The following is a 15262-nucleotide window of genomic DNA, read 5'->3' as shown; positions in this document are numbered from 1 at the left end:
TGACTGGCTTAAACTGGAGAGGAGAGGAGAGGAGAGGAGAGGAGAGGAGAGGAGAGGAGAGGAGAGGAGAGGAGAGGAGAGGAGAGGAGGGGTTTGGAGGAAGAAGGGATGAGAGCGATGAAAAGATGGAGCTGGAGGGATGTATCTTAGTAGCACAGACAAAGACGTGGGGCTGAACGGGTGGGTGTTGGGACTGGAAATGAAAAGGATGAAGAGCCATTGATCAGCTGTCACCTCAGTTTACAGAGACCTGACTAACAAACATCAACGCTCAAATGCTCAGTAAACTCACTATTGTATGAGAGTGCATTTACATTTATGCAGTTTAATGCACGGCCTGCTGCTGTGTTCTCATCATTTTTTAGATAGAAACAATTTCTAAAATGTGGGTCCAAATGCTGCATGTATCTTATGCAGCCAGTGGAAGTGCAGCACTTCCCCCATCCACCCAAAGTTGGTGCACATTTAGAGTCCTTGCACCTCGCCAAGGTCTTCTGAGGGCTAAAATAATTTCCCCAGAACATAATTTAGACCCCAGTCCTCATGGTGGAAAAGCAATGACTCCCAGAAGATCCTTGTCTTCGGGCAAAGTTCCTGCAATGGATATATATAGTTGAACACATAGCATACTTTGACTAGTACTTCCATCACACATTCATACAAGCATGCATGACACCTTACTCTTACTCTAGCTGTCTGCTCCAAGCCATCGAAATGTGAACATCACTAAAAATCAAACTTGACATCCCACAGTGGGTCCCACTTTACTGGCACCAAGCAGAAGATTCACCCACAAGATGCTCCAATAACAGCTAAGTTTATTTCTCTGATTTTTGTTAGAATAATTACTCTTCCTCATTTTCCTAAGTACACCTAACTATATACCAAAGCACCATTTAATTAGCGCTGAAGAGCCAACCACATTGGACTGTATCTTTCTATAAATGGCAGATGGAAATAGCTAATTACTATCCCCAAGAAACCTTTTGGTCATCCTAACCGGTGGGTACAGACATGATTAGCCTCGCGTGAACCTTTTAAGCCCCGAGTCAAAAGCTCTCTTCTCCCACTCCCCAGCATCAATATCTCTATGCAAACCTGCCTATGTCAACTCAATTTATTTTCCAATTTCCCGCAGGGTGAAAGACTGCCTCCCTCTCTCTCCCACTGTCTACCATCCATCACTCTACAACTTTCCATTCTCTGATGCTTTTCTCTTTTCTCCCTAGGCAGCCATGTGTCCCATCCTCTCCTCTTTTATTTGTCAATTGTCCTCTCAGTTGAAAATTTTAGGTACTGCTGTGTGTGCCTTGTGTGTCTTTGTCAGACAGGCAACTGAGAAGAGAAAGACAGGGGAAACTTAAGCCTTGATTATACTCTGTTGCAGACACGGACAGCTGGAGACATTGCTGTTAGACTTTTTTAATGTGCACTTGAAGTCCGCCGCCTGGTGCCCGTGCACGGTTGGTGCATTGTGATATGAAATCTCTGCAGATGAGTCCTCACGGCCACAAAAAACAGTCAAACGAACGGATGTCGACCCGCGCACTCACAGTCTCATCATCAAATTTATATCACTTGGACCAAAAGGGAAAGTATAATCCAGGCACTGGAGTGGTTATGTAAGTAATGGAACAGGAAGAGGAACATTACGCAGACAATAATTTAACAAATTACTAATATGAAAAGGCTCTAATCCAAGTGGCTGTAGTACCTCAAATAGCCACTAGAGGTTTTTGACCCAAAAGTGAGTCGTTCGTTGTAGACTCACATTACCAGGAAGAAGTGCCACTTTGAATGCCAGGTGGCCATGGCTACTAGGTGGCTTTAAGTAGTGTGTTTTATATAGAGTGTGTGATCTGAAGCCACAAGAAATTTCTAACAGTCTATCTCAAGCAATTTTTTTTGCCTCTTTTAGCTTTTTGTTTTGATTTTATAGCACATTTACTACTTAAGTCCCAACTTTCACTGTCACCATTTCCAGCAACAGCAGCCAGCCGATAAACCTCTTGCACATTACCTGATGTCGAAAAATACAAAATATAAAAAACAGCAAAGACATCCGGCTGTACTTATATTTATCCAGAACCAACAAACAACAACTCCAAAAGACCTCACTTCCTGTGCCAATAGACAATGATTGCCGACTAAGATGAGTATTGATGAGAATTTACTGATACCAATGCCTTTAATGATTCTGCCTATGTGTCCAATTCTTTATCAATTGTTGTATTGATTCTTGATCAATTTTTTTCGTTTAGTGCAAAAGACACCCAACAAAGGCTTTCGGGATAAATTAAACTGCGCTAATATCTTTTGAGCCTTTACACAATATAGAACAAGAGTAGAGAATAGGTTAGCATGTGCAAATCTTCAATGCCTTATGACTGTATCTGTATCTGCAATTAGATGTTTGTGTTTTCTGTTTGCAACTATTACTGCAAATGTAATTATTTAGAGCTTTAGACTGTTGGTCTAAATCAAATTTTCTAAATCAATTTCAGGACATCAACATGGAACCATGTAAGCTACAGCTGGCTGAAATAAACTACTTGAAAAAAGAAATTAAGGAGCTCTAGTCAAAAGTTTGAACAAGTTGGTAAAACAGGTCATTCGTAACGGTATAAGGAGTTTTATGGTGTCATTAGATGACTGCAAAACATACTTTATTGCAAGGAACTATCCCAACACAAGACTAATGTTCATAAGCACTGAAAAAAATTGTTATGAATTTGATCACCCATTCCTTCACCTCTGCTTTACATGAAGCCACAGCCAAGGCCAGTTGATATTCATGCTGCTCTCTAAATAACCATCAGCATACACCAACACAAACACAAGGCTCTGGCCAGCTGCAGAGGAATACACTATCGACCAGACAGGAATTTATCAGCCACCATAATTAATCTTGTGGGAGGCGGGCAGTGAATGTCTGCCTGTGAGTGAATCTCTAAGTATGCCTCAGAGAGACACGGGGCGGGAATGATGGCTCATATTGACGATATCTCTTGTGTAGAACAGCCCCGGTACAAACTCGCACACAGACAGACAGGCAGACAGTCCGCAACACACATACAGGCCCAAAATCTTTAGAGGGTCATCCAGACCTGAAAAGAAACTACTCACATCATGCAACGTTTTCAAAGATGTCTGAGCATCTACATCAGACTGCATCTGTTTATCCTGCTTTTCCTCCAGGAAAGACTTTGCCCTTTTGAGTTACACATTTAGTGATCACACAAGCTCCCAGCTTTAGTCCGATACGAACACACGAATAAGCAAAAGTAGGTTGTAAAAATGGGCTGTACTATCAAAAGAAGCCTAGAACATCTATCTTTGTCCATGCAAAGCATCACATTACACCTGCTGTCATCCCTCGACTTCCCTCCATACAAGGCTCTATGAATTATTGAGCGATCCCTGCATCGTCAACTACTACACCTCCGATTGAGCAGAATAAATATTCAATCTGCTTTCACCATTCATAAAATGACAAGACCCCCTGTTTGCAAGAGACCACCTGCAAGCTGAAACATAGGGAATTGAATGTATGATAATAGCCTCATTTCAAAGGCATTTTAAGAAAGAGGCTCATGCAGCTCTTTCACCAACTAGACCACATGCTTCTTTCCTTTTTGCTCTAGTTTTTCCACCGGTAACAACTATCTCCACTCTGCAGGTCTTTCCAGCACAGGGAAGGATGCATATGCCACAAACTCTTTCGCATAAGATAATAAAGGCCATAAAAGTGAAAAGAATTTTTGTATGTTTGTGTACTCACCTTTGTTACAAAGCAGCGTGTGTCTGTTGCTCGTTGTGTGTGTTATGAGCTCCGGAGCGCAGCGGGCAGCCTATCCTCTCTGTCTCGCTCCCACTGCGAGCTGGAGTAAAGTGCGTGTGAGAGAGAGTGTGTGTGAGTGTGAGCCCTCTCACTGGCTATTGTTACAGAGAAGGTAGCCAAACTGAGCATGCTCCAACATGAACAGCCCTTGCGGTTGGCATGGAAACCGGGAAGCGGCTGTCTTGCTCAAGTTGTGAGGTGCTTTTCAGACACACTCAGACAAATGCAGAGCGAAGTGCTGGCAGGTGCTGGCGCCGTGTCATCATCCTGGCCACGTTACTATGCTTGATTAATCCTTCATTCTCAGCGTTTCAATTCTCGTCAGTCAGAGTAACGTGACAGCTGCTCTGACAGCCAATGACCTGGATCACACACAGAAATTCACACGGCGTCCTGGATAGAGTAATCCACCACAGTATGGAGCTCCGCACCGCACATGATTGTTAACCTAAATGTTACCAGAATCTGTTTGGGTTTATTAGGGATTATCATCCCACCAAAAATGTATCTTATCCAACTTTCCATGCTCTGTCCATAAACCCCAAGGCCACAAGAGTGAACTCATTGTAAAATATTTGTTGCATTTAATTTGCAACAATATTGCATTAGGGTATAAAACAAAGCATGTCTGTGTGGACCATTCATAGTGGCCTGCTGTCAAATTTGTAATTTATTGGTGCAAAAACCTGTCAATAGCTTGGATAAATTATTCACGTTGTTTCTAACATATTTGTATAACCAGCTGTTGAACCATCCTAGGTATAGAAAAGAAATCTTTTGACAAGCATCAGTTCAGACACGCACATACCCACATTTTTAAAATCACAAGCATTGTGATAATATACGTTTTTTGCTCCCAAAGTTACAAAGCCCTCTAGTGGATAAAAGGCTGCTAAGTAGGAAACATCATGATCATTTTGTAGCAGGGCTGGGTATCGTCACTGATTTCTAGAATCGATTTGATTCTGATTCACAAGCTCCTGAATCGATTCGATCCACAATTTGATTCAATTCGATTCGAATCGATTTGAATCTGGGAAATTTTGCCTCAGACAGTCAGAAATATTATAATTCAGATCAGTACATTTACATATTTTTGTATCTATAAAAAGGAAGCTGACACTTTCCAGACTTTATCCAAGGTGTGAGCATCACAGCAGAGGCCTTTGTGTCAAAGTAGCTGAAGATAAAACACAGAAAAACATGAAGGTGATTTTCCTGGCCTGGGATTTTATCAAAATATTCTGCAGTAGATCAAAAACAAAAGGAAACCATTAATCAACTTATGAACATCACCTCTGAAGTTACAGCGGTTTTATTAGAGACACGGCTAAGCGTTTTGCATTTTGCATAATTTTAAAAAGTTTAAATTTGTTCAATATAGAACGGCAGAAATTAGGTTTTCTTTTCGGAAGTATGTAAAAGGAAAAAAAAACAGCGGCCGACAGCGCTGTAAATAACAGTAGACTTGTGCGTAACAAGCAAGCGAATAATGAAGAAAACAGATTTTTAGATGGGAAACTGTTCTTGAAGTACAGAGAGAGAGAGAGAGAGAGAGAGAGAGCTGTGCATGAAGTGTGATTTTATTGTGGTGGAAGCAAAACAGCAAAAGTAAGAGGGAATCCATGACGATGTTTATGTGAAGCCTAGTTTGGATCTTCTTCTGCTGGTTCGGTCAATATTGTTTGGAGAGAGATCAAACTAACAGCTTTAGAATCAGCGCAAAAATGGCGTAAACACAAAGCGTGGACCCGCCGAAACATCAGAATCAGCGAGCTGAGTGTGTGAGAAAGGCGACATCTCACTGATTCTGATCCGCGGGTCCGCGCTGTGTGTTTACGCCTTTGTGCAGAAGCCGTGTACCTGCTCTCATTTACTGTTTTAAATGTTTGGTGGTTGTCGAAATTTGGTGACGTTTCACCTGAGATTCTGGCATTTTGGGCAAAATACATTTATATTAAAAAAAAATCGATTCAGGATTTTAATGAATCGATATCACGTTATCCAAGCCAGAATCGATTTTAATCAATGAATTGATTATTAAAACCCACCCTTATTTTGTAGCTATAAAGCTACAAAAGGAGGAGGTTGGGGTGGATAAATGGATCAACAAAACAAGGGACTTGAGACTGCTGTTTGCTTCCACTTTTCGTCTGACTGCTAGTGCTTTTTTTTTTTTAACTGCTGATACAATCATTGATTAAGTCTGATCAAATGGTTAAAGAAACCATGGTGATTTGTGTGGTTTAAAAGGAATACATAGTGTTTTTCTTTTTAAGTAACATTTTTTGGCATGTTTGGCAAGGAACAGACAATTTATGTGTCATAATTTAATATCTGAAAACATTGTTTAATGTAAAGCGCAAATGTATTTCGCTGTTTGGACAATTTGTTGTTAACATGCCAAAATGCATTTTTCCAATATGTATGTTAAGTGAAAGAGTTTCTGGCATACTCGCTGTGAAAGCCTCACAATGTAGACTTTCATTAGATGAAGAAGAACAAAAACAGATACCGATCACTAAGTCTTTCACCTATCCAGAATTACAAAAATCAGTGAATTTCTAGATATTTCTACATTTGCATAAAAGACTTGCCTTCTCATGAAACAGGAAAGGTTTTAGTATGGAGTCTTTGTCTTGATAAAATCAATTTCTTTCATTAACATGCAAATTTATTTACCCAGCAGGGATGCTCAAAATCCAATCTGATGTTCGGTTCTCTCAGAGGAACATGTGTCATAGGAATAAACTATATTAATAGGCCAAGAATCAAACATTATCCATAAATATAGTGTTCCACACAATAAAGCAGAGCCTCTGCTGTCCTGTGTGTGTGTGTGTGTGTGTGTGTGTGTGTGTGTGTGTGTGTGTGTGTGTGTGCGTGTGTGTGTGTGTGTGTGTGTGTGTGTGCGTGTTTCTTCTTCTGGGCATATGGAGAGAGACTGCAGGGGCATTCCACAACCTTCACTTCCTGTGGGAATAACAGTCACGAAAGGCACCATGCTGGCAACAGCCCGCCAGCTAAGCAAATTGCCAAGAGAACTGCTTTTGCTTTTGTTTCGTTTCTTGTACAATTACACCAAAAACCTACACGTTCTATTATTTTTTTTATATTCATACATGCCAAACCTTTAAAAAAATCCCAGTGTCTTTATTTTGCTTTCTTGGTCCAAATTCATCAACCACAAAAGTAAAAACGAGCTACAAAGCAACAGGAGAAAAAGTGAAACCATTGGTGAAACGATTATAAGCGGTCAATGCTGCCCACTCGCCGTAGGGGGTGTGTTCACTCAGCACCTGCTGCTCTGCATCTCAGGGCTGCTTGCCATCAGCAGAACCACACTAAAACGTTCAAAGCTGTTGAAGTGTTTCTCCAATATTCAGCAGCTCTCCCACACGTCAAACAATCAATATTGTGACTGCAACGAGAATTAATCACAGGAAGCAGGGAGGTCTGGGTGTTTATGGTTAAGTATATAAATGTACAGCATGTAGTCACTAGCAAACTGGCTCATCTAGAAGTCAGTTTTACATTAAATAATGAGCAATTAGAATCTGAAATGACCCTCCGATGTCACAGAGTGCACGTACTGCACTTGATACAAAGAGCCAGGTGCTCAGAGATGTCAAGGACTGTGGGCAACATCTCAATAACATCAAGTCTTTTACTTCAGAAACCTAAGCACAATTACAGTATATTATTATATTACCATTACTAACAAACAGGTGAATTAAAAAAGAATTGAAAAAATTAAAAAAAATCTTCAATTAGACACTTAAAATTTTTTTTACCTTTAACCTTTTGTTTGGTTGTGGATAGACAGAAGAAGAAAGAATTATGAACTTATGATTATATTTTTAAATTTTTTACTGAAATAACCATAAAATAACCAATGCTATTAGGCATAAAAGCAAGAAAATGTGTCACATTAATTACAATTTTTTCCTTTTATCCATCCTCTGAAACTTATTTAACGCTGGGTTGCAGGGACAGCAGCCTCATGAGTCTATTATCTATTATCTATTATCTATTATGAGTCTATTATCACTGCTGTCCTCCAGTTTGTCCAAGGGAATACCAAGGTATTCCCAGGGAATATTAAAGATGCAAGCATATTCTCGTTCCACCCTGGGGCCTCCTCCCCAGGACATGCCCAGAACACCTTGCCCAAGAGAAGCCCAGAAGGCATCCTAGTCATTTGCCCACACCACCTCTAGACCTGGCTCTATACCTAATTCACCGCCATTACCTACAGCATGCTGGCAGTCCAGAGACTGGATTGTACTGTTGCCAAATCTTACTGTACGACACCAATGCAGATTAATCTACTGCTGGGTTCTTTAATTAATGAGCAGTTTGACATTTTTATTTCCTTTCTTGTTCAAGAGTTACATGCGAACAGTGACACCTAACAAGTAAGTAACACATAAACACATACAACACACAAAATCATTTACCAATTCAATCCAAAAATCCAAACTCAAATAAAAAAAAGTTGCGGTCTTGGTTACACAATTAGTCCTAATACATAATTAGCACTCACTCAAGGACATCATTATGACTGCATTGAGTGATGGTTTTAGCTAGTTTAGCCGAATCACCACAAACTCCCACGTAGAGTGTTATTATCGGCCCATAGCTTTAGTCCTCCAGATTAAAATTCAGCTGCTTTTAAGCTCTGTTTGTGACTCACCGACTCAAATTTAAAGCCGCTTTCACACATAGACTGCCGCCCAGAACTCATCAGCTGTGGAGCTCTATGACTCAAAGCAAAGTCCAACTGATCTCAGGTAAATATCCAAACTATTCACAGTGAATGGGTGGGTATCACGGGTCCCACATTTCCTTTTCTGAGCCACAAGTCAGAAAAGGAAACTGACCTGATTCTCGACACTGTTGGTTATTTATGTGGAACAATGGCTATGGCTTTAGTGGAATTTAACCTCTACAACATCAGGTTAATACAATACAATACAATACAACTTTATTTGTATAACACATTTAAAAGACCAGTGGAACACCAAAGTGCTGTACAATAAAAACAGGAAAATTAAGACAATAAATAAAAGACTATTAACAAAGTACCACATGTGTCATCAGGTTAAGAGCACTAATTATACAACAATAAAAGGGAATATAAGAACAAAGTTACTAAGAACAGATATAGCTAAAAGATAAAGTACATAAATAAGAAATTAAACCAAATATAAAACAGGGGCGCTAACTAGATGGAAAAGCTATGTTGAATAAATGAGCTTTTAAACGGGGTTTAAAAGATAAAACGGAGTCTGACGCACGGATAGCAATAGGAAGGTTGTTCCACAGATTCGGTGCAACCAGGGCAAAAGCACGGTCACCCCTAGATTTAAGTCTAGATCTAGGCTGAGCCAGGAGTAATTGGGCTGAAGACCTGAGGGCTCGCCCAGGGACATATAGACTAAGAAGATCGACAAGATAACGAGGGGCTAAATTATTTATAATTCTAAAAGTGAGCAACAATATTTTAAATTCAATGCGATATTTTATGGGTAGCCAATGCAACTCAATAAGAACTGGGGTGATAGAGGCATGCTTTCTAGTGCCAGTCAGAAGGCGAGCCGCAGCATTCTGGACAAGCTGAAGTCTGTGAAGGAGAGCGGAGTGAAGACCAAAGTAGAAGGAGTTACAGTAATCCAATCTAGAAGTCACAAAAGCATGAATGAACTTTTCAAGATCTTTATGAGGGACATAGTGCTTAGTCTTAGCAATAAGGCGCAGTTGGTAGAAGCTAGATTTGATTACTGAAGACACTTGTTTGTTAAATTTGAAAGAGCTGTCCAGCAGAACCCCGAGGTCACTAACTGAGTCAGAGAAAGAAGTGGCAAAGGAACCAAAGGTATCGGCTGATAGGCCCCTAGGGATATGGTTGCCAAACACCACAATCTCCGCTTCCTTTTCGTTCAGGATAAGGGAATTGTCTGAAAGCCATTCTCTGACTTCTCTCATGCACTCGAGGAAGCAGTGCAATGAAGAAGCAATGTCGTACAAAGTGTCGCAGAACTTCAGAAATAGTGGGTTAGCCAACTGTTAGCTGGCTTATTACCAAGGTGTTACAGAGTGATTGGGCTGGTGGGTGAACCCTGATATCTGGTGTAGCTGTCCTCAAACTAACTTCCAAATTGATTTGAACTGTGCGCTGTGAGCTCCAGTAGATATGTTTTCTTTGCAGACAGGCTCGGTATCTGTACTGCTTGCTGGCTTTGCTCTTTGTGAATTTAACCAACTGCAGTCATCAACATATTGTTGTTGGCTGAGTTATCATGGCTGCTCTCCAACTCCTAACCAGGATAAGCCTGCTTTGCACCAGTCCACCAGAGGCCATTACTGTAAACTCTGAGACTTATTTAAACTGTCCAGTTGTTTTGAACATTTGAGTTATGAATTATCATTCATTTTGTTGTCACATTTCACAGTATCAAGTGGCAGTAATTTCAGTAAAATATGTAAAAAGGTCAGATAGGGAAAAATAATAAATCTAATTAATTACAACATTACACGTGAGCTTTATTTGTTTGTTCACAGCATATCTGAGAACAAATTTATCACACATCAATTTTTTATTTCGCTTTGCTTTATTTTTTCCAAATACAGCCAGTGTACCTTTAACTAGGAAGACAGATTGCATGCCAACGTGCACAGTCTGTGTGTTTGCTGATATTTGTTGTGCAGCTCGCTCTCATTTGGTAGTGCTAACTAGATGCTGATATACATGGCTGCAACATTTTTGACATCTGCATGCATGAATGCATGACGGAGGAAAAAAATGCATCGAGTGCGTAGGTGGGACCATGGGATGACAGTACTCTCTGATTTAATGACACACATGGTATAGCTCTCTCATAGCTCACTTGACTGGTTTATTAACTTGCAAATTAGACTGAATGACTAATTAACTGTAGGCGAATGCTATTGCAGATAATCTTGCCCACTTTATCCCCTCCTCATTACTACAACTGTATAACATATTATTCAGAAGAAAGCACAGGGACATGGTCTGACATTTAAATAGCACAATTCTACTCTTACTGACAACTGAAAGCACTTTAAAGATTGCACATATTCATAAAGCACTTTATTCTATATGCTTAAGCACTTTATCTGCCTATCTAAATCTACCAATTTAGAATCAATTAATGAAACGTGCATGTTTCTGGACAATAAGGAGAGGACTCAGAGGACTCAGAGGATACCCACTCAGGCAGAAGAACAACATGCAATCTTACATAGAAACTGGCAAACTAACCAGGAGATCCAAACCAAGAATCTTCTTACCACTGTGCAGTATATCTACTACTGACTCTTTACAAGCAGCCTCCACAATATAGTCTGCATTGGCTTGTGTTGTACTGGCAACTGTCATTTCTGTTTGAGAGCCCAGACAGACTGCTTTCAATAGAAGCCAATGAAAACGCTCCATATATCTGTATATTGTCGAGTTTGCATCTATGTGCAGCAGTTTATGTCCATGTTGGCCTTTAGCTGTTACTGGACCCAGGTCTAGGTGGTACTGACAGTGAGACTCAAGATGAGATGTATCCAATGAACTGACATGCTCACCCAGCGATATACAGTTAGATTATTTATGAGAGCTCCACCATTGGTTCAATAATTCATAGGGCCCCACTCTGCCGTGGGTGAGTCACGGACAAGCCTTTTACTGAGAAAATAAGCATAGAGAGCAAAACACAACTAGGTAGAGTGAGAGAGATATTTGTGGGCAGAAAACTCAATAAGAACTTGCCACACCATTACTTTTTGAGGTCTGCTAAATTTAGCTTAGCTTCCATGACTCAGGGGAGGTTCTACACATGGAGATGAAGGAGGTGAGCCAGCTTTTAGTGTTGAATAAGTATCCCTGGGAGTTTGGAAGAATGTAGCATCCTAAAACTGGGAAAAAAAAAAGGGTTTCCCTGAACCAGCAAGCAGAACGAGAGTGAAGTCATGTCAGTTAGTAAAATTTATTTTACACGTACCATGCCCAGTACAGTACATATGCAAGCGAGTTCCTCATTTAATGTAGATTTAACTGCTTCACAATGGCTGCAACTGTTAGCTCTTCAGGGCAGGAATAATATACTGTTGTCGACTAGATGGAAATGTTTACATTGGAAAGGGGGTTACTGAGTTAATACAGGATGTCGTAAAAATGTCCTTTGTCAATTTATCCGGAGCTTGATTGCTTGGCAACCACAATGCCATTGTGAGCCACAGTGTGTACCTTTGATGCCTAACAATCAGCAGAGTGATGAGTGAATGGGTGGAGGTTGATGAAGGTCACAATGCACAATGGAACACAGTGACACACATACAGAAACATAACCACAGGCTCGGCACACTGAACTATATTTACCCCATGAACTAGGTCTTTGTCCACTGACAAAGGTTAACCTCAGGAGGTTCTGGTAATTAGAATGAGAAATGTGCTATTCAGTTATTTTTATATATTACCTGTAAATAAACATTTCATTTTTCATTCTTCCAGTGAGCTTTTGAAACATACAAAGGGTAATGAAGTTACAAATGCCCAATGATAATAATTACAGTTTTTTAGCACTTTCTATTATAAGGTAAAGACCCTGCAATAACACAGAGAAAACAAACAACGCCCAATGAGCAAGCGCTGGACAACAGTGGGAAGGAAAAACTCCCTTTTAACAAGAAGAAACCTCGGGCAGAAGCAGGCTCAGTAAGAGGATAGCCATCTGCCGCGGCCGTTAGGGAAATATGTGAATGAAGACAGGTAAACACACTGGTGTGTTTCTAAAGTGATTTGAATATTTAAAATAGCACAATTACATTAAATATAAGAAGCAATTCAAAAGATGTAAAAAGTATACTGCATATTACTGTAATTGACTGTATACTATAAATCTCAAGAAGAAATTGGATGCCTACCTCGTACTGCTAATCAAGTCTGGTAACTTTACAGTGTGAAAAATGCAATATATTATGGCTTGGGCTTTGATGCATGTCACTCATTTGTGCACTTGGTGTTTGACTTGCTGATTTCATATTTTGTGGTTGACTGAACACTTGACTGTCTGTGACTGTTGAACCAGAAGACCAACATGAAATATGAAGATCAGTTCTATCACTGTTTAGAGGTGACTGGAAATCTATTAGATCCTGTATTTCACTGCCATTGACTGTAACTTGGATGAGTCATTTACAAGGGGATAGCTCTAAATGAGAATGCAAAACAAACCCCGTAAAAGGGTGTTGTTGGTCACATATATCTTTTTTCAACAGCGGTTAGCCAAATGTGTCCTGGGCAATTATCAACTTCAGCCATGACTCTGCTTTGGTGAAAACTGAATCTCTCAAAGCACAGCGAGCATTTCCACTGCATTTTGTACAGACATTCGTGGCCCCCTGATGAATTCTGATTTCCATCCAGCACTACCAACATTTCAAATCTGATTTGTAAGGAAAGCAGCACAAAGCTTTAAGTCTGTAGCCACGTCTAGTGGAAGTGGAAGTACACACTTTTTTTTAATAAGTTCTGCTGGATGCTGAACACAAACTATTCTTATGTGAACATATTTTGACCTACAGTGTTGAGACAGGAGGCAGCAGGGGAAGTGGCCCACATACGTCAGCTAAAATTGCAGCTTCATTCACTCAAAGTGTGTGTTTCTGCATGCGTGTGGGTGCACAATATCCACAACTCTGCACATAGAGAAAGTTTGACTATCATCTGCGGTTGGAACTAATCCATATTTTTGTCATCAGATACTCTACTGAATGATTTAATTTATGAAATGCAAATACAATAAAATCCAAGAGCCACTGGCCCTTTCCCAAATGCAACCTTTTCTTTCAAGTCACAACAAAAACAAAAGATATTCAACTGAAATTGTTATCAGCAGGTGACTGAAGTTTTGCCACAGCTGCTGCTAGTCCCAAGAAAGCAGCTCTAAGCTCTTAAAACATGAGTTTGTTAGTTAGATGATCAGATCTGCTCAGCAGCAACAAACTAGGCTGTGTGTGTGCTGTTATTGACTGGACCAGACAGTGCACTAGAACAGGTGACCTTCCTGGAAAACGAGAAATAAATGGAAAACAGGGTCATATGTAACCATCGTGACCCATTAACCTCATTCATTATTTAATTTTCCAGCGGCTCTTAGTAGGCCTGAACGGAAAGAGAAGCAACTGCAGGACTCCATTAAACTCCCGTGTCAACTGTTACATAAAAAAACCTTTATGACCTATATTGTGAGATGTGTTGGCGAATGAATATGTGAGTGTGCAGTATGCGCGTATGCACATACCCCGTTTAGCCAAGTATTGGCAGACTTAAAGTCCTGTGTGCACAGAAGAGCTATGCTATCATAATCAGCATGCCTGCAGACACACAGCACGCTGAATGAACCCAGCCCTCCTGATGGTACGCCATGAAATCCAATTTTCTGTCAATCTATTCTTCTCTACAGTTTACCAGAAAGTTCCTCTCTCTGGATCACTTGCACACCATCTCCAGGCTTCTCTCATCGCTCTCTCCTACAGATGTTGCCAAGGTAATGGATAATTGACTGAAATGTCACTTCATGGAAATGAAAGTAGTGCACTCTTTCCCGACGTTAAGTCACTCTTCTTTATCTGATTGGGACATATCAGTTTGGCTGGTAGTGGCTTCAGGTTTGACAAAGAAGCATGAGGCTGAAATAAATATGTTGCTTTTATTATTAGAACAGGCGTTCAAACACATTTACACAAACCCGCCCGGTCTCTGAAAGCACCTAGCTTCCTTTTATACTCTAACTGCCTCAGGCATGTTTCTGGAATGGTCTACCAAGCAGACAAAGGACGTGTGTTGTATTCTACCCCAAAAGCCAAAAATAATATCAAAAACATCATAATTCACAGGCTGTTTTAAGTAATAAGTAGGCCCATAAAAGAGACCAACTAAGCAGAACTCTACTCAAAGATAAGCCTTAAATTAACAAATAATCTACCCTAATCAAAAGAAAGCTCAACATGTGGCGTAATGGAGTAAACCATTTTAGATGGAATGGGGGAAATAAATACATTTCATTTAAATTTCATGTTGAAAACATTCTCCCCCATGCAATGACAGCAGATGGTTCAGTCCATATGATTGCCCTCTATATTTAAACCCTGCTGCTTCTTTTACTTAAACCAGCAACTGACAGGTAACTTGAGAAAATAGAAAAAAATGGTGAATGCAGCTTATATAAACCAATAACAAAGCAGTAGTGTCAGTGTGTGAATGTATATGAACACAAAATTAATGAAATTAATGAAATATGACTGCCATGTGACTTTAATGACACATTTAGTATTAAGTGAGAATGAGGTAAAAGTGTAAAACCTCATATATATGTATATATATATATATATATTAGAGATGGCACG

At 40.0% G+C, this 15262-nt stretch overlaps 1 protein-coding gene across 2 annotated transcripts in view; it reads right to left on the bottom strand.

Moving 5' to 3' along the window:
- The window catches only part of arhgef49 (Rho guanine nucleotide exchange factor 49), a 73018-nt gene that overhangs the window by 39618 nt on the left and 18138 nt on the right, over positions 1-15262 (bottom strand). The window contains exon 1 of one of the 2 annotated variants that reach the window (XM_026143681.1): positions 3782-4239. The exons of the other annotated variant lie outside the window; for it this stretch is intronic. The gene's annotated coding sequence lies outside the window, so the exon portion shown is untranslated. Of the gene's footprint in view, positions 1-3781; positions 4240-15262 lie in introns of those variants that run through there. 2 annotated transcript variants of the gene reach the window in all.

This window comes from Astatotilapia calliptera, chromosome 16 (assembly GCF_900246225.1).
Source record: "Astatotilapia calliptera chromosome 16, fAstCal1.2, whole genome shotgun sequence".
Lineage (NCBI taxonomy): Eukaryota > Metazoa > Chordata > Actinopteri > Cichliformes > Cichlidae > Astatotilapia > Astatotilapia calliptera.
This window is presented reverse-complemented; position numbering and strand designations above follow the sequence as displayed.